At 43.7% G+C, this 16,309-nt stretch overlaps 1 protein-coding gene across 1 annotated transcript in view; it reads left to right on the top strand.

The window, feature by feature from the left end:
- The first annotated feature begins 5,444 nt into the window (after positions 1–5,444).
- The window catches only part of dgkaa (diacylglycerol kinase, alpha a), a 45,143-nt gene continuing 34,278 nt past the window's right edge, over positions 5,445–16,309 (top strand). Inside the window, exon 1 of the mRNA XM_061685747.1 lies at positions 5,445–5,599. The gene's annotated coding sequence lies outside the window, so the exon portion shown is untranslated. The remainder of the gene's footprint in view (positions 5,600–16,309) is intronic.

The following is a 16,309-nucleotide window of genomic DNA, read 5'->3' as shown; positions in this document are numbered from 1 at the left end:
GCCTCACAGTTCTGAGGACCCGGGTTCAATCCCCGGCCCTGCCTGTGTGGCGTTTGCATGTTCTCCTCGTGCCTGCGTGGGTTTTCTCCGGGCACTCCGGTTTCCTCCCACATCCCAAAAACATGCATTAATTGGAGACTAAATTGCCCGTAGGTGTGACTGTGAGTGCAAATGATTGTTTGTTTGTATGCGCCCTGCGATTGGCTGGCAACCAGTTCGGGGTGTACCCCGATGATAGCTGGGATAGGCTCCAGGATGCCCGCGACCCTCATGAGGAGAAGCAGCTCAGAAAATGAATGGATGGATGTTTAAGACCGTGTCACCAACACATAAAACCGAGTTGCTTCTTGGGTGCTGATTAATACGAAGGGCTACCAGTTGTATACACACTTCTGATTTAAATCTTTTCAAATTATTTTGCGATAAATCATCTTATTGTGCCCTTTAGCTTGTCTCGGTTTAATCATGTGCTACAATACTGACCTTTGAACTAGTTTTTTTTTTTAAATATACATCAGTGTGATTTTAAACAAGAATGGTAACAAAAGAAATATATGCAGCTCACTTAAAAATCGGTCCTTTTTTTCCCCGTACAGCAACACAAATAAATAGACACTGGCGAGCTGTTTTTAGAAAAGGCTGGCGGCTACTCGTGGTCCTTCGGGGCTACCTGTTCTCTGCTGTCACCATTTTGTAGTGAACCCTCTTTTTCAAGGTTCTGTTTATTGTCCTCCAAGAACTATGCTAAATTTATGAGTAAACTATTGATGCAGCAATCAAACAAATCTTTAGTATTAAAATTCATGACCATTTGCCTTTACAATTTGAAGATGGGCCTGATGAAATGCTGAATTGGGTGTTATATGGCTGAGGGGCTGAGGAAAAAGTCAGTGACCCCTTGGATTTAATAACTGGTTGATTGTCCTTCTCCTTTGGCAGCAATAAACTCAACCAAAGGTTGCCTGTAGTTGCAGATCAGACGTGCACAACGATCAGGATGAATTTTGGACCATTCCTCTTCACAAAAGTGTTGCACCTCTGCAAGATTCCTGGGATGTCTGGTGTGAATAGCTCTCTTAACTTGAAATCCCGTAGACGATCGTCTTTAGGGGGCATCAGCGGCGGCTGTGAAATGATGTTCACCACCACAAATAACTGTAAATTCCCACCCCTGCTGTTATACATAGGTACAGTAGATAGTGGTTATCAAAACTAAGCAAACTCTTTCATTGTTACCTTTTACTATGAACAGTGGTTAGCTTTTATTTATTTATTTATTTTATTTTATTTTATTTATTTATTTTTTTGGGATTTATACCTGCAGGACTGTGTTACAGTGTTATCTTTAATTGGAATTAACCATTTTACCCTGGCACCAGATTCACCCTGCAACAAAGTATTAGTAATTACTGTATTTCCCTTGGGGGAAAATAGTTTAAGAATATGAAAAGCTTTTAGGTCAAGCAGCATCCCAGAACGTATATACAGTAGGCCTAATATAGGTTGCACAGTTCAGTATACAGCCAGGGGTGTCGAAGAGTGGGGGAAAAGGGTACAACTGTGCTGGGGCCCCAAGCTGTCTCTCCAAATTGATAAATAATGTCTGGAAGGAAATGATCTGATCACCCCACCCCCCACCATTGGCTTTGACAAACTTTTGCAGAGGGGCCCCTTCATTATGGGGGCTCATGATCTGGTGATATGCCCCTGTGTACAGCACAGCAAATGCAATTTCTTTTTTAACCACACCATGTCATCAGAAGCCATTAGAGAGCGCTCTAGGCCCAGGACACTTTCATACATTATGGAAAAGCTCAAATCGGGGAATTGATGATCACAAAACACGGTTCATCCGGGTCAAGTCGAAGGAAAGTTTGAACTACTAAACCGTGTCACGAGGTCCAAGTCTTGTCTTCCGACCCGACTGACTGTGCTTTTGTCTGACACCCACATATTTTCCATTGCTATTATCCTCTGCAGCCAGCCTCATCCTCATTGTGCCGCCTATAATCCATCTCCATTGTGGCCACTGGAATGTGACATTGTGCTTCCCAAACACTGTGGCTCTATTATTGTCAACACACCTCATTACGGGATCTGGTCACTGTGGCTACATGTTCAAAATGCATGATTCCAAAAATGCTGGCCTCAATGCAATGTCAATGTGCAGAACTACTCAATAGTTGCACAACAGCAAGACTTATTCATGGAAAACCAAAATGTTACCATATTGTATTTTTAAGTGTGTAAACACTGTGTTTTACCCCAGCATCTTGTATGTTTTAAACAGTCACTGTTAAGTGTGTCTAGCATCTTCTGAAATGGGAAAGTGAATATTATGGCTACTGTGTTACTTTTTTTTTTTTCTTTGACAAAAAAGATAACAACGTTTCTGTCTTTATGAATTGAACTTGTATCTCAAGGCACCGCTATCTTTTTTTCATCTATCTACGCCGGCGACATATAGTGACAGACAGAACAATAATTGGTCTTCCACTAGATGACAAAAACTACAACTAACTTGCTGCCATTCATACAACAGAATAAGTCATGTCTTCCTGCTATTATATCAGCTTTATGTTGACCTAAACAGGGCCAGATTTCACGCTAAGTCAATTTGGTAGTAAACTGAGACGGGAGCATCATTATTTCTCTACATACACTATTTATGACATTTTTGTTTGGTGGTGTGCTGTGAGAGATTTTTCTTTATCTTCTTTCATTTTTCATTTTTTTTTTTTTTTTTTTTTTTTTAACCTGTCTTGTTCAGCTGCACCGTGACCAACTGGTGAGCACATCTGCCCCACAGTTCTGAGGACTGGGGTTCAAATCCCGGCCTCACCAGTGTGGAGTTTGTATGTTCTCCCCCTACCTGTGTGGGTTTTCTCCGGGTACTCCGGTTTCGTCCCACATCCCAAAAACGTGAAGTAGGTTATTTGAATACTCTAAATTGCCCGTAGGTGTGAATGTGAGTGTGAATGGTTGTTTGTTTCTATGTCCCATGTGATTGGCTGGGTGTACTCCCCCTGTCGCCCGAAGATAGCTAGGATAGGCTCCATCACTCCCGGGACCGTAGTGAGGATAAGTGGTACAGAAAATGGATGGATGAATTCTGATGTTTATTGAAAATGCAGCCGGACAGAAAAGGGTTTCAGGGGATAGATAGACTGAGGAAAAGAACGGACAAGGGGAATATGGGTGCGATAATTAGACAGTCTAGATATTTGACTACAAGTAATGTTACAAAGTCAAATCGTGTACTTATTTGTGGACAGGGGGTGGGGACACCCGGTGAGGACATGCAACAACTAACCAATAGGACAAGATGAGAGAAGACAGAAAAGGGCACGACAGGATGGGAAATGAGCCAGGCAGTGCTACTGATCAGTGGTGCGCTGCGATGCTTTTATAGTGTCCGAACACCTGTAAGAACTTGTGAGTTGCTATCTTAATATAACCTGTGTTATTATCAGTGGTCCTAGCACAAGTTATTAAAGCCTGTAGGGTGTCGATGGAACTTATTAGTGAATGAACACCATATCACATGCATGTTAGTCAACTGGTGTACGGAGTTGCTGTGCCGGCATATTGAGTAGGGGCCCCACCCCCATCCCGTGGGGGACCCAGCCAGGGTGGACACCACCCACTCCCCAGGACCCAGGGAGGTCCCCCAGCCAAACCGAAGAGCCCCGACCAGCCCAAAGGGAGGGGCAAGGGTACCGGACCACCGCACCCCCATGCCCAATCCTCTCCACTCCCCACCCAGTGCGCCCTACTGCTGCCACCACCCCTGCCGCCCCCTGAGAGCATGAGGGCCCCAACCACCAACGAGGCCCAACGCAGGAGCCAGCTGCCACCTGAAAAGGGCACAGCCCGACAAAAGCGAGCCCATGTCAAGCGCCTGAGAAAAGCGGGGACCCACGGCGGTTGGGGGGGAACCCCCATCTCCCCGTGGCGTGGAGTCAAGCCAAGAGAAATGTGAATCCACACCACCCACCATATTACTACGGTTACCAGCTCCCCGACTGGCAACCATTTTCCCTGTACCATGATGGTGTGTGGTGGGGTGTTGTGCATCAAAACTGGGAAGACTGGTGACTACTTTGTTTTTTAACGACTGCCAAAATAATAATGAGGGCAAGGTGGTTGACTAACTGAAATGTTGTTGTTTTTTTTAGATGACACGGCTATTCCTTTACACAATAGTGTGTATAATGTTCATATTTTATGAGAACTTGAAAGCTATCTTGGTAGCTACCAAGTTAGCTCTTTAGCCTAGCATATCGTTCAAGTTAATGGGTTTTTTCGTTTATGAACGGCATGATATTAACTCATTTGCGCTGCAGCGTAAGAACGACAACACGGCAAAAGAAAACGGGAGGCTCATTTATGGCCTGAAAGTGTTTTTCATACAAGTTTTACTGTAGTTATGACTTTACAACTGTGTTAGCTGGGTAAGTGGTAGACAATGCCGTGTCATACAATACGTCGTCACATGGCACAAGAAGGAACGCTCCATTTACGCAATACTTACTTAGCTTCCTATCAGGTGTATACTCCAATTTTGCGAGTTTTATATTTCTTTTTATCCCCCAAAATGAAGACACACCTATTCATTGTTTAAGAAAAGTGTTATTATTATTATTATTATCATCTTTTTTTTTTAAAGACTAAGAAAATACTTTATGATGAAATAAATAAATTAAAAAAAACCTCATGCAATTTTGTGATGCGTTCTTTTTTGGTGCATTTTACTATCATTACTCAGCGTTTCGTCGATATTGTTGCGTATTGTGATTTGATCTTTTAGGACTCACCCATTCTTTCCATCCATTTAGCACTTGTCCTCATTAGGGTTAGCAGTGCGTGTAGTATGTGACGTGTGACAGGCAGAACAATTCAATGCTCTTCCCCTAGATGGCAGAAGGTACAATTAACCTGTGCAACGCTGTGTATATCCACCTGTTGCCATTCATGCAACAGAGTAATTTGTTACCAATTTTTAAAAAATGTCGGGAAAGATATACTTTTTTGCTCCATTTTTTTGGGGTGTTACGCTGTGAATTTTTTTCCTAATGTACCGTTTGTGCCTTGGCCCAATAAAGGTTCACCACACCGATTTAGAGTCTTCAGTTCAACTAACATGCATGTTTTTGTCACACAACTGAATGAAGAAAAAAACATGACATTTGCACTGCTAAATAAGTTCTTTCTCGAGGATTTTCGTCACGTCTGTATCAAATAGGCCAGTGTCCTCTTCAGGGAAATCGAGCATACTTGTGTGAAAAGTCCTGAAATAAAGTTGGAACCTGACCTCACGCAGCATGCATGCACCGTCTCTCTCTCTCTCTCTCTCTCTCTCTCTCTCTGTGTGTGTGTGTGTGTGTGTGTCTGATGCAGCTGGAAGGGAGGGAGGGCGCAGGCAGGAGGATCCGAGGCGGCGCCTGCTGACTGGCCCACAAGAGTCACTCTCAGCAGCTCGGCACCGGTTCACTGGCGGCGGTTTCCCTCCTCTTCTTCCTCCTCCTCCTCCTCCGCCTTCTCCTCCTCCCGGGAAAGTCAGCGGACACTTGGCCAGCCGGCTCAGCCCATTGCACAGGTAAAGAACTCCCGTGCAACCGTCCGCTCGGTGCAAGTTGCAGCCCCCGAGCGAGCGCGCCGCTCCTTGCAGCATGTCAGTCGGTGGCGAATTGCCTACGTCAATGCACTTTCAACAAGCCCATTATCACAGTGTGTTTCCGTCTTTTTAGTAGTGCGTTACAACACAGTAATGCAGTCGTAGTGCCAGCTTCAAAAGCGTGCACGTTTGAGTTGTCTTGGCCACTCATGTTCTTATCACTCTTGTAAAGTTACACGTGCCGGTCCGGACTATTGAGAGAGGACTCCGAGTCATGCGTCTGCAGTTTTAGACACTATCCCTGGGGACTTCCGGGCTTGTTATTATTAGACTGTCTAGTTGTGTTTCATTGAAAGATATCAAACGCTTACTGTATCTTCCTCATTGAGCCTTATTTACTCAACTGCAGTGAGTACCGGGCGCGCTAGATCTGTTTTCTTTGTATAAAATGATTGCATAAATCATGATTATAGAGTACAGTACGGGAGGATGGTGCATGAGTGGTAAGCACATCTCCCTCACAGTCCTTAAGTTTGCGGTTAGAATCTCACCTCTGGCCATCCATTGTGGAGTTTCCATGTTCTCCCCCGTGCTTGTGTCAGTTTTCACTGGGTACACCGGCTTCCTCCTACATTCCAGAAAACATGCATGTTACTTTCACTTAAGACCTAATTGTCCATTGGGGTGAATGTGACTGTGGTGACCAGTCCAGGGGTTTCCCCAGAAAGCACTGTAGAAAATGGATGGGCAGATCGACAATATAATATAGATACATTTATAGTCTGGCTGGGGCGGCACGGTGGCCGACTGGTTAGAGCGTCAGCCTCACAGTTCTGAGGACCCGGGTTCAAACCCCGGCCCCGACTGTGTGGAGTTTGCATGTTCTCCCCGTGCCTGCGTGGGTTTTCTCCGGGCACTCCGGTTTCCTCCCACATCCCAAAAACATGCATGAATTGGAGACTCTAAACTGCCCGTAGGTGTGACTGTGAGTGCGAATGGTTGTCTGTTTGTATGTGCCCTGCGATTGGCTGGCAACCAGTTCAGGGTGTACCCCGTCTCCTGCCCGATGACAGCTGGGATAGGCTCCAGCACGCCCGCGACCCTGGTGAGGACAAGCGGCTCAGAAAATGGATGGATGGATAGTCTGGCTGGCACGGTGGGCGACTGGTTAGTTCTGCGGACCCAGGTTCAAATCCCGGCCCCGCCTGTGTGGAGTTTGCGTGTTCTCCCCGTGCCTGTTTGGGTTTTCTCCGGGCATTCCGGTTTCCTCCCACATCCCAAAAACAGGCATGGTCGGTTAATTGAAGACTCTAAATTGCCCATAGGAGTGAATGTGAGTGTGAATGTTTTTTTCAATGTGCCCTGCGATTGGCTGGCGACCGGTTCAGGGTGTACCCCGCTTCCCGCCCGAAGATGGCTGGGATAGGCTATGTCCGCGACTCTAGTGAGGATAAGCGATAAAGGAAATGGATGGATAGATTTATAGTCTGATGTACAAACCCCAATTCCAGTGAAGTTGGGAAGATAAATAGAATGTGGGGAAAAAATTACATAAAATGTAAATAGAAACAGAATGCAATGATTTGCAAATCATTTTCATACTATATTCAATTGAAAACACTACAATATATATACAATATACTGTATTTAATGTTCAAACTTTTTTTTATTTTATTTTATTTTTTCAAATATTGACCCATTTTGTGCGGCACGGTGGATGACTGGTTAGCACATCTGCCTCACAGGTCTGAGAACGAATCCCAGCCCCGCCGGTGTGGAGTTGGCATGTTCTCCCCGTGGCTGCGTGGGTTTTCTCTGGACACTCCGGTTTCCTCCCACATCCCAAAAACATGCTTTTTAGGTTGATTGAGGACTATAAAATTTCCCGTAGGCGTGAATGTGAGTGCGAATGGTTGTTTGTTTCTTTGTGCCCTGCGATTGACTGGCGACCGGTTCAGGATGTACCCCGCCTCCCGCCCGAAGACAGCTGGGATAGGCTCCAGCAGCCCGCAACCCTAGTGAGGACAAGCGGTAAAGAAAATGGATGAATGAATGAATGACTCATTCTGAATTTGATGCCTGCAACATGTTCCAAAAAAGCTAGGACAGGGACATGTTTACCACTGTGTTACATCACCTTTTCTTTTAACAACATTCAATAAGCATTTGGGAATTGAGGACACCTATTGTTGCAGCTTTGATAATTGACTTCTTTCCCATTCTTGCTTGATGTACAACTTTAGTTGCTCAACAGTCTGGGGTGTCCGTTGTCATCTTCTGCACTTCATAATGTGCCACAAATTTTCAATGGACTGCTGGCAGGCCAGTCTAGTACTGGCTCTCTTTTACTACCAAGCCATGATGTTGTAACATGTGGAGAGTGTGGCTTAGCATTGTTTTGCTGAAATAAGCGGGGATGTCCCTGAAAAACATGTTGCTTGGATGGCAGCATATGTTGCGCCAAAACCTGTATGTACCTGTCAGCATTAATGGTGCCTTCACAGATGTGCAAGTTACCCATGTCAAGGGCACTAACACACCCCCATACCATCACAGATGGTGTTTTTTTTAACTTTGCGCTGATAACAGTCTGGAGAGTCCTTTTCCTCTTTGTCCCGGATGACACAACGTCCGTGATTGCCCAAAACAATTGGAAATATGGACAGCACTTTTCCACTTTGTGTCAGTCCATCTCAGATGAGCTTGGGCCCAGAGAAGCCGGCGACGTTTCTGGGTGTTGTTGATATATGGCCATTGCTTTGAATAGTAGAGTTTTAAATTGCATTTATACATGTAGAAATGAACTGTGTTAACTGACAATGGTTTTCTGAAGTGGTCCTGAGCCCACGTGGCAACATTCTTTGCACAATGACGCCAGTTTTTCATGCAGTGCCGTCTGAGGGATCGAAGGTCATGGGCATTCATTGTTGGTGTTTAGCTTTGCCATGTACGTGCAGAGATTTCTCCAGATTCTCTGAATCTTTTGATAATATTGTGGAAAGTGGATGATGAAATGTCAAAATTCCCTTCAACTGTACGTTGAGAAACGTTCTTAAACTGCTTGATTTTTTCGCTCGCGCAGTTGTTCACAAATGTGGCAAACCTCACCCCATCCTTGCTTGTCAACAACTGACACTTTCGGGGATTCTCGTTTTATACCCAATCATGACAATCGCCTGTTTCCAATTAACCTGTTCACCAGTACAATGTTCCAAACAAATGTTTTTTGAGCACTCCTCAACTTTCCCAGTCTTTTGTTGCCCATGTCTCAGATTTTTTGGAACGTGTTAAGGATAACAAATTCAAAATATAAAAAGAATATTTTCAAAGAACAATAGCATTTATCAATTTGAAACAAACAAGACAGGGCTGTGAAGTTTGCATGTTCTCCTTGTGCCTGTGTAGGTTTTCTCCCACATTCCAAAAACATCCATCCATCCATCCATTTGCCATACAATTTATCCTCACAGGCGTGCTGGAGCCTATCCTAGCTGACCCTGGACAAGAGGCGGGGTACACCCTGAACTGGTTGCCAGCCTATCACAGGGCACATATAAACAAACAACCATTTGCACTCATATTCACACCGGACAATTTAGAGTCTTCAAACAACCGGAGTACCTGGAGAAAACTCACACAGCCACGGGGAGAACATGAAAACTCCACACAGGCGAAGCTGGATTTAAATCCGGGTCCTCAGAACTGTGAGGCAGATGTCCTAACCAGTTATCCACTGTGCCACCTGCTTTCCCAAAGTGTTCCCACAAAATTGGAACCATGCAGCCAAACTGGTCTGAACTTTTGATTGATTAATTTATTGTCTCATATGGTCTATGCTCATTTGTAGATGTCAGTGCTCATTTTAACTTATTAGTCTTTTAAATTCATGAATAATTTTATATGACAACATCCATTACAATATTTATCAATGGGTGAAGAATTATGAGTACAATCATCTGCTAATGCTCATTTCAATAACATTTATCTGTTTGGTTTCCTTGGAAATTGTTTTTTTAGGCACTAACAAGCCTGCAAATGCTATCAAACAGAATCCTTCAGCCCACTATGACGTTCTAAAATGTTTTTTTCCCCCACAGACAAACCAATTTTTCCAATGCCACAGTAAGGGAAAAGTAACATCATTCCTGTGGAAGTGGCTAGAATTCTGAGTTTGGGTGAACATGTCCTTAAACATCAAATAGTACTGAACTTGTTTTTATATAGGCTAGGATAGGCTCCAGCACGCCCGCGACCCTATTGATGATAAGAGGTACGGATGGATGAATGAAGGAGATTGGGAAAGGCCTTTTTCTGTTCCATGTGCAAAGTCCATAAAAAGATGCTTGGATGGGTTTGGTGCAGAAGAACAAGCTGGCAATAGGCCCTCTTTAGGTCTAACATCACTGACTGAACTCTGACTTCGCAAATGGACCAAAATTCCCACAGACACACTGCAACAACTTCCAACATCCCACAAGAGTGGAGGCTGAAAAAGCAGCAAACACCACATTGCTTTCCAGTGCCGACTTCGTGAAGGTGGCATGTCCCAATACCTCTGTACAATATTTAACTTGCAATGACGAGCTCAGGTTACATTTCACTTCCTGCAGCACTTCGATCCGTGGGCGGGCAAAGCGAGACTCCCTGATACGCGCGCGCACTCCCACCAGAAAAGCAAAGTGGCTGTTATGACAAGTCTGAACAGGTTGTCTCCCCCCTTCTTATTCTTAATGCAGTATGTCGCAGAAGGCTGCCCTCACCAGAAGCTCTTACATTAGTCACACTGCAGTCTGAGTGATAGGCGTCCAATCATCCCTCCTCTTCATTTTCCAAGAAATCTGTGATTCACAGCATTGTAACTCTTTTGCTGCTCTTGTGTTATTTAAACGGCGTGTTCACCGCACTCTTTTTTCTTTCTTTCGCTCTCGTGAAATGTCGCCATGCACAGGTTGCTACCTCCATCTCTGCTGACTGCGCCTTGAAAGGTCCGCATCCACATAATGAGCTGATACTGGAGTTAAAGGCTCTTTGTACCCTGTAGTGTTTACATAATGGTGCGACCCACTTCGTTTTACACCCACCACACACACGCACGCATACATACAGTACATACATAACATTAAAACTACATAATAAGCTTGTCTGACATGACAACAAATATTTGTATTTACATTGCTTTGAAGAAAATATTATTAGGCAAACCGAAATTAATTTTGTACACCTGTGCAATGCAATCATGAAATGTATTTTTTGGGCATTATATTCGAGGAGTTGTTTAGATGTTTCGAAATCCGTTGAATAATCCCGTCTTGAAGCAAAATGTAGCACATTATGACTTGGCTGCAACCAGCAGACCAACTAGTTTGTGGTCTGGAACAACATGATGTCTTTGTTTAATTGCTAAAATATGAAGCAAACACAGTTTCCTTGGTATTTTTGAAATATTATTATTATTATTTTTAAAACATATAATTAATCGTTGGCACGACAACCGGGCTTGAATCCGGGCTCCAGCCTTCCTGTGTGGAGTTTGCATGTTTGCCCCGGCTTTCTCCCACTTTCCCAAAACATGTTTCTTAGGTTAATTGAAGACTCTAAATTGTCCCTAAGTGTGAATGGTTATTTGTCCATAATGTTCCCTGCGCGTGGCTGGTGACCAGTCCAGGGTGTACCCTGCCTCTCGCCCAAAATCAGCTGGGATATACACCAGCACACCCGCTCCCCTAGTCAGGATAAGCGGAAGAGAAAATAGATGGATGTACACTGAATCGATTAGGTGAGCGTTCATTTTTCCTATGGTTGAGTCAAATGGCAATCCCTATTAAAATGCTAATAGAAGAATGGATATGGTTACGAGTGCAAACTAATGACGTTTCGTTTGTGTTTCTAACCAGGGTTGCACAAAAGTGCTGTGCAGCTGCACATGTGCACTAAAAATATTAAAAGCGCATCAGATTCAAGTGTGTCACTGCACAATTGTGTACCAAGCATTTTGCATTTTCTTTATTTTTTCAGAGGGAGTAGCGCTGTCGTTCGTGACCGCCTCGTTCAGACAAATCTTTTGAGTGAACGTCCTGAATAGAATCACTTCAGGAACCAATTAGTTCCTTTCTCACTTCAGTCGAGCTCAGCCTCGATCGTGTGCCTCATGAGAAACTTCCCTGCAAATGTCACGCCATTCACCGGGCAGCGACGAGTCGTTTGGGCTTCTTTGTCTCACTGCGCAGCAGCTACGACACGCCATCAAAATATGTCTTTTCCTGAAATTGGTCCATTGTGCAAAAAAGATTGGGGAACTCTTCCCTTGAGAACTATACTGCGATCCTATACTGTAAGTCTTTAAGTTCATCTAGTTAGGTTGTTGGGTTGGGGAAAAAATGAGCACCAAACCTCTGGTGCTCATTTGAGAACCAGACCAAAATTGTTATGTTCACCCCTGTCTGTAACATTTCTCCATCAAAGTGTGCGCTTACCACACCACGCACGATAGCATTATTTCATTGGTCGAATCTTGAACCCACACATATGTCCACGAAGGGTATTCAAAAAATGTCTTTCAGATAAGACAGAGGAGGACAAGCAGTGTGTTGTTTTCTTACAAAGTAACATCGCCAACTACTGGTCTGGCATGGATATAACATTGTTTTTGCAGGCGTGTTTTGACATTATTGTCGGCTGTACATGATAGTTCGCAAAAAAATAAAATAAAAAAAATACAACACAGAGGAAAAACATTTATGGTTTTACTTGGTGGTTGTGGTGTAAACGTGCCCAAAGTGTAAGTGTGTTAAATGAGTGGCTGCTTCTCGTGAGCTGGTGTTAAAGATATAAACGTCAAACAAGCAGAGGAAGTTGTGGTTACAGGCCTGCACTGAGTGGGAAATGTCACCCTGGCTGTCTTCACATTTGTAGTTTGGTAGTCTCGTCCCGACTGAAGTAAAAAAAAAAAAAAAAAAAAAGATACATACTGTGCAAATTTGGTCGCTTAGGGCTCTAATTTCATAGACAGCGCATCTTCGGTAGGGCGCAAATGCAGGCGGATCCTGCACGGATCTCTGCGCGTGATTCGGCAGACCGGTCTGTGCCAAGCTGGTCGTACCTGTGCAGCAGAAGAGGTGTTCTTAGAGGTGCACCTGGCGCAGTAACAATTTAGTGGCAGAAAGTCCCTCTAAACTCATGCCTGGTGAGACCACATCTGCAAACACACCCGCAGTGGCGTAGCCTGCCCACCCTGCGATCCACCGGGCTCCACATGGGAGGCCCGAGCCGACATTCGAAACCTGAATCTGAAAATTGTGAGGCAAACGTGTTGTTATGATCGGATCTGATTGGACTGCATACAGTATGTGACGTATGATGTGAAAAATGCTGTCTGCTGGGTCCATTAGTTTATATTTTTCTATTCTTACCAGCTGAGATGTCACAAATTTGGCACTTCAGACACATGTGCTGTTCTTTTAAGGGTTCACCTCTTAGCGTGGCCAAACGAACCGCACTAACAGGGCAACCGCACCAGAGTTGGTTTAAAATGTATTTATTCACACAACCTTAGGTCTACATTTTAGACCAGAATTTTTGGTCTAGTTTTGTATCATGAATTGCAAGAATGGGACTGGAGCTTTTGTGTAAAAAATAGCAAGGGAGTGTTCCCTCCGCTCCTGCAATGAGTCACACAATCACATCTGCATGTTGAATGCAGAGTGGAGCCTCCAGTTGAAAGGCCACATAAGGTTGGCGTGGGCGTAGGAGTAGGTGGAGCTAGACGGGCAAGACTCCTTGCAACCGGGCTCCCCCCTTTTTCTCTGAGCTGGCTGCTTTCCGTGATGTCCCCCCTCCACCTCCTTCGCCTCCTACATGTTAGTCAGAGGCACTCTCAGTTGCTAATGGAGGGAAACACGTTCCTTAGCAACCAAATGTGTCCTCCGTCTCCCCGCCTCCGCCGCTATCTGCACACGCTCCAGTGAGGCGGATGGTGGAAACTATAAAGCCTTCTTCTATTCAAAGAAGTCTTCCTAGTCTGAAAGAAAAAGTTGCATTTTTGGGTTGCACAACAGCAGATTTCCTCGTCGCGAGGCGTGGGCTGTTAAAACAGCCTGCACAAGCATTAGCGGTGTGGGAATAAAAAGGTCATCCCCCAGTGCACCTTCTTGTGGAGTGTTTCTTTTATGGCTGCTGCTGGCAGGTTTGCATTGAGGCATTATGGCTAGGTGATAACACGGATGTTTTTACATGGAAAACAAATGGTGGGGCATCCACTTCTTCAGGAAAACTGCAGTACAGTAGTATTCGTATGTCAAATACAAATCATTCCTGACTGCTAGCCAACCTCCAAATCCCCTCCCCAATTTGTGGTTGGATAACAAATTGTAATACCGTGCAAGTGCCCAGAATTTGACCTTTTGTTGCTGTCGTATTTTCTGCAATGCATTCTTTTGAGTGGGACCGCTAAGGCAGGGGTGTCGAACAAATTTTTATCACGGGCCACATCATAGTTATGGTTTCCCTCAGAGGACCATTATGACTGAACCCATATAAATGTATGATCGCCTCCTATCACGTGCAGTATACACAATAAATTGATAGATAACTGGTTTTGAAATCAGAAGCTAGTAAAATAGTTGTTTGTTCAACTATTTTTCAAATATATTTTAAAAGAAATGATTGATAGCCGATTGATTGTAACAAAAACAAAATGCTTGCAATATCTCAACGTTATTAAAAAGTGAATAAAATGGGCTATTTTGATATTTTGGCAAGAAACATGAAGTCGACGCACATGATTTGCCTTCGTGGGCCACGTAAGATGATGTGGTGGGCCGAATCCTTGAGTTTGACACCTGTGATCTAAGGTCAAACATAATCGATTGTGGTTAGTCAACCTCTGATTTGCCATTGGGAGCAGCATGGTGGCCCGAGTGGTTAGCACTTCTGCCTCACAGTTCTGTGGTTCAGGGTTCCAATCTTGGCTCCGGCCTTCCTGTGTGGACTGTGGAGTTTGCATGATCTCCCCATGCTTGTATGGGTTTTCTCCAGGTATTCAAGCTTCCTCCCACATTTTAAAAACATGCATGGCGGGTTCATTGAAGACTCTAAATTGTCCATAGGTGTGAATGTGATTGACTGGCGACCACTCCAAGGTGCACCCCGCTTCATGCCCAAGGTCAGCTGGGATAGGCTCCAGCTCACCCGTGACCCTCGTGAGGACAAGCACTATGGAATATGGATGGATGGAAAATGCCATCGCAAATGAAAAATGGATTCATCCCTGGATCAAACTGTCACCTTTATTAACTGCCCAGACAATTTTTGAAGTAACCTTTTAACATTCTTACCATTTTTTTCAAGTGTCAAAACACAAAACAGGTCAATCACAGTCAGAGGTGGGTAGAGTAGCCAAATATTGTACTCAAGTAAGAGTACTGTTACATTAGAATAATATGACTCAAGTAAGGGTAAAAAGTAGTCCTCCAAATATTTACTTGAGTAAGAGTACGGAAGTAGTCAATGAAAAAAATACTCAAGTAAAGAGTGATTTGTGAGTAACTTCAGATTTTTTTTCTTTTTTCTTAATCAGAGCATGAACGTAAAATAAAAAAAATGAATATATGGGAGTCGACACACACCTGCCACCATTTCAAATTTTAACTGCTTCAAAAGCAACAACACAAGCATTGGGCCCTACAGAAACGTTATTTGCTTTATTCACTTAAATGACTTCATGAAGAACCTGTTTGCTGACGAGACTGCGTGATTGTGTGTGTGTGCGTGTGTGTCTGTGTGTGTCTGGCTGTGTGTGTGTGTGTGCATGTGCTAATTTTGCCACACCCACTGCCAAAACAACAGCAAAAAAATGACAATTTACTGCAAGGTGTTTTTTCAGGTTAGAAGTGGGCTGAAATATCCAAATTTGGGCAGTCACAATTTAAGAGCTACATGACAAAGCTGTTGTTTTTTGGTCTGTAAACACAAGTATTGACCCTTCACATAAATACCGAGTAAAAGTAAAAAGTACAGTGCATTCAAAGTACTGTGACAAGTACAGTTTATCGAAAATGTTACTTGAGTAAATGTAACAGAGTAAATGTAGTGCGTTACTACACACCTCTGATCACAGTTAATGTTAAAACATCATAACTTGACAGAAGTGTAATGCGAAGGTGAGTCATTTTTCTTTTTAAACATTCTTCAACTGTAAAAAAATTAACTAGTGTTAAACCCCATGTTGTGGCTGCTCCTTCTTTATACTGTGGTCCCTTGAATACGAGTTTAATTTGTTCCGTGACCACGCTCGTAACTGAAAACACTCGTATACAAAATCAATCAAAATTTATCCCCATTGAAAATGTTTTTTTGAAGTGCTTTCTAATAGGAAAAATAGCACTTCATCAAAACCAACAGTGATGAAATAATTAAAGTATTTGACCAAACCAACTTTTTCTAGTACTTGTTATATTGTCTCTATGGTGACTCGGTAAACATGTGAAATATGAATTAAAATCATCCACGCATTCCTGGGTTCCAAACGCTTTTCTGCCGAGAGGCCTGAAATCAGGTCATTGGAATTTCTCAAGCTTATCTACGTCACTAGCAAAGCTCTCCGCCTACCTCTCTGCTCCCGAGCCAGCGCTGTCAACATAACAAACACATGTGCTTTCACAAGTGGGTCTTCTGCACGGAGGAAACCAAACGGAG

The sequence above is a fragment of the Phycodurus eques genome, chromosome 1 (genome assembly GCF_024500275.1).
Source record: "Phycodurus eques isolate BA_2022a chromosome 1, UOR_Pequ_1.1, whole genome shotgun sequence".
Lineage (NCBI taxonomy): Eukaryota > Metazoa > Chordata > Actinopteri > Syngnathiformes > Syngnathidae > Phycodurus > Phycodurus eques.
The sequence above is the reverse complement of the archived record's forward strand: the minus strand, read 5'-3'. Positions and strand labels throughout refer to the sequence as shown.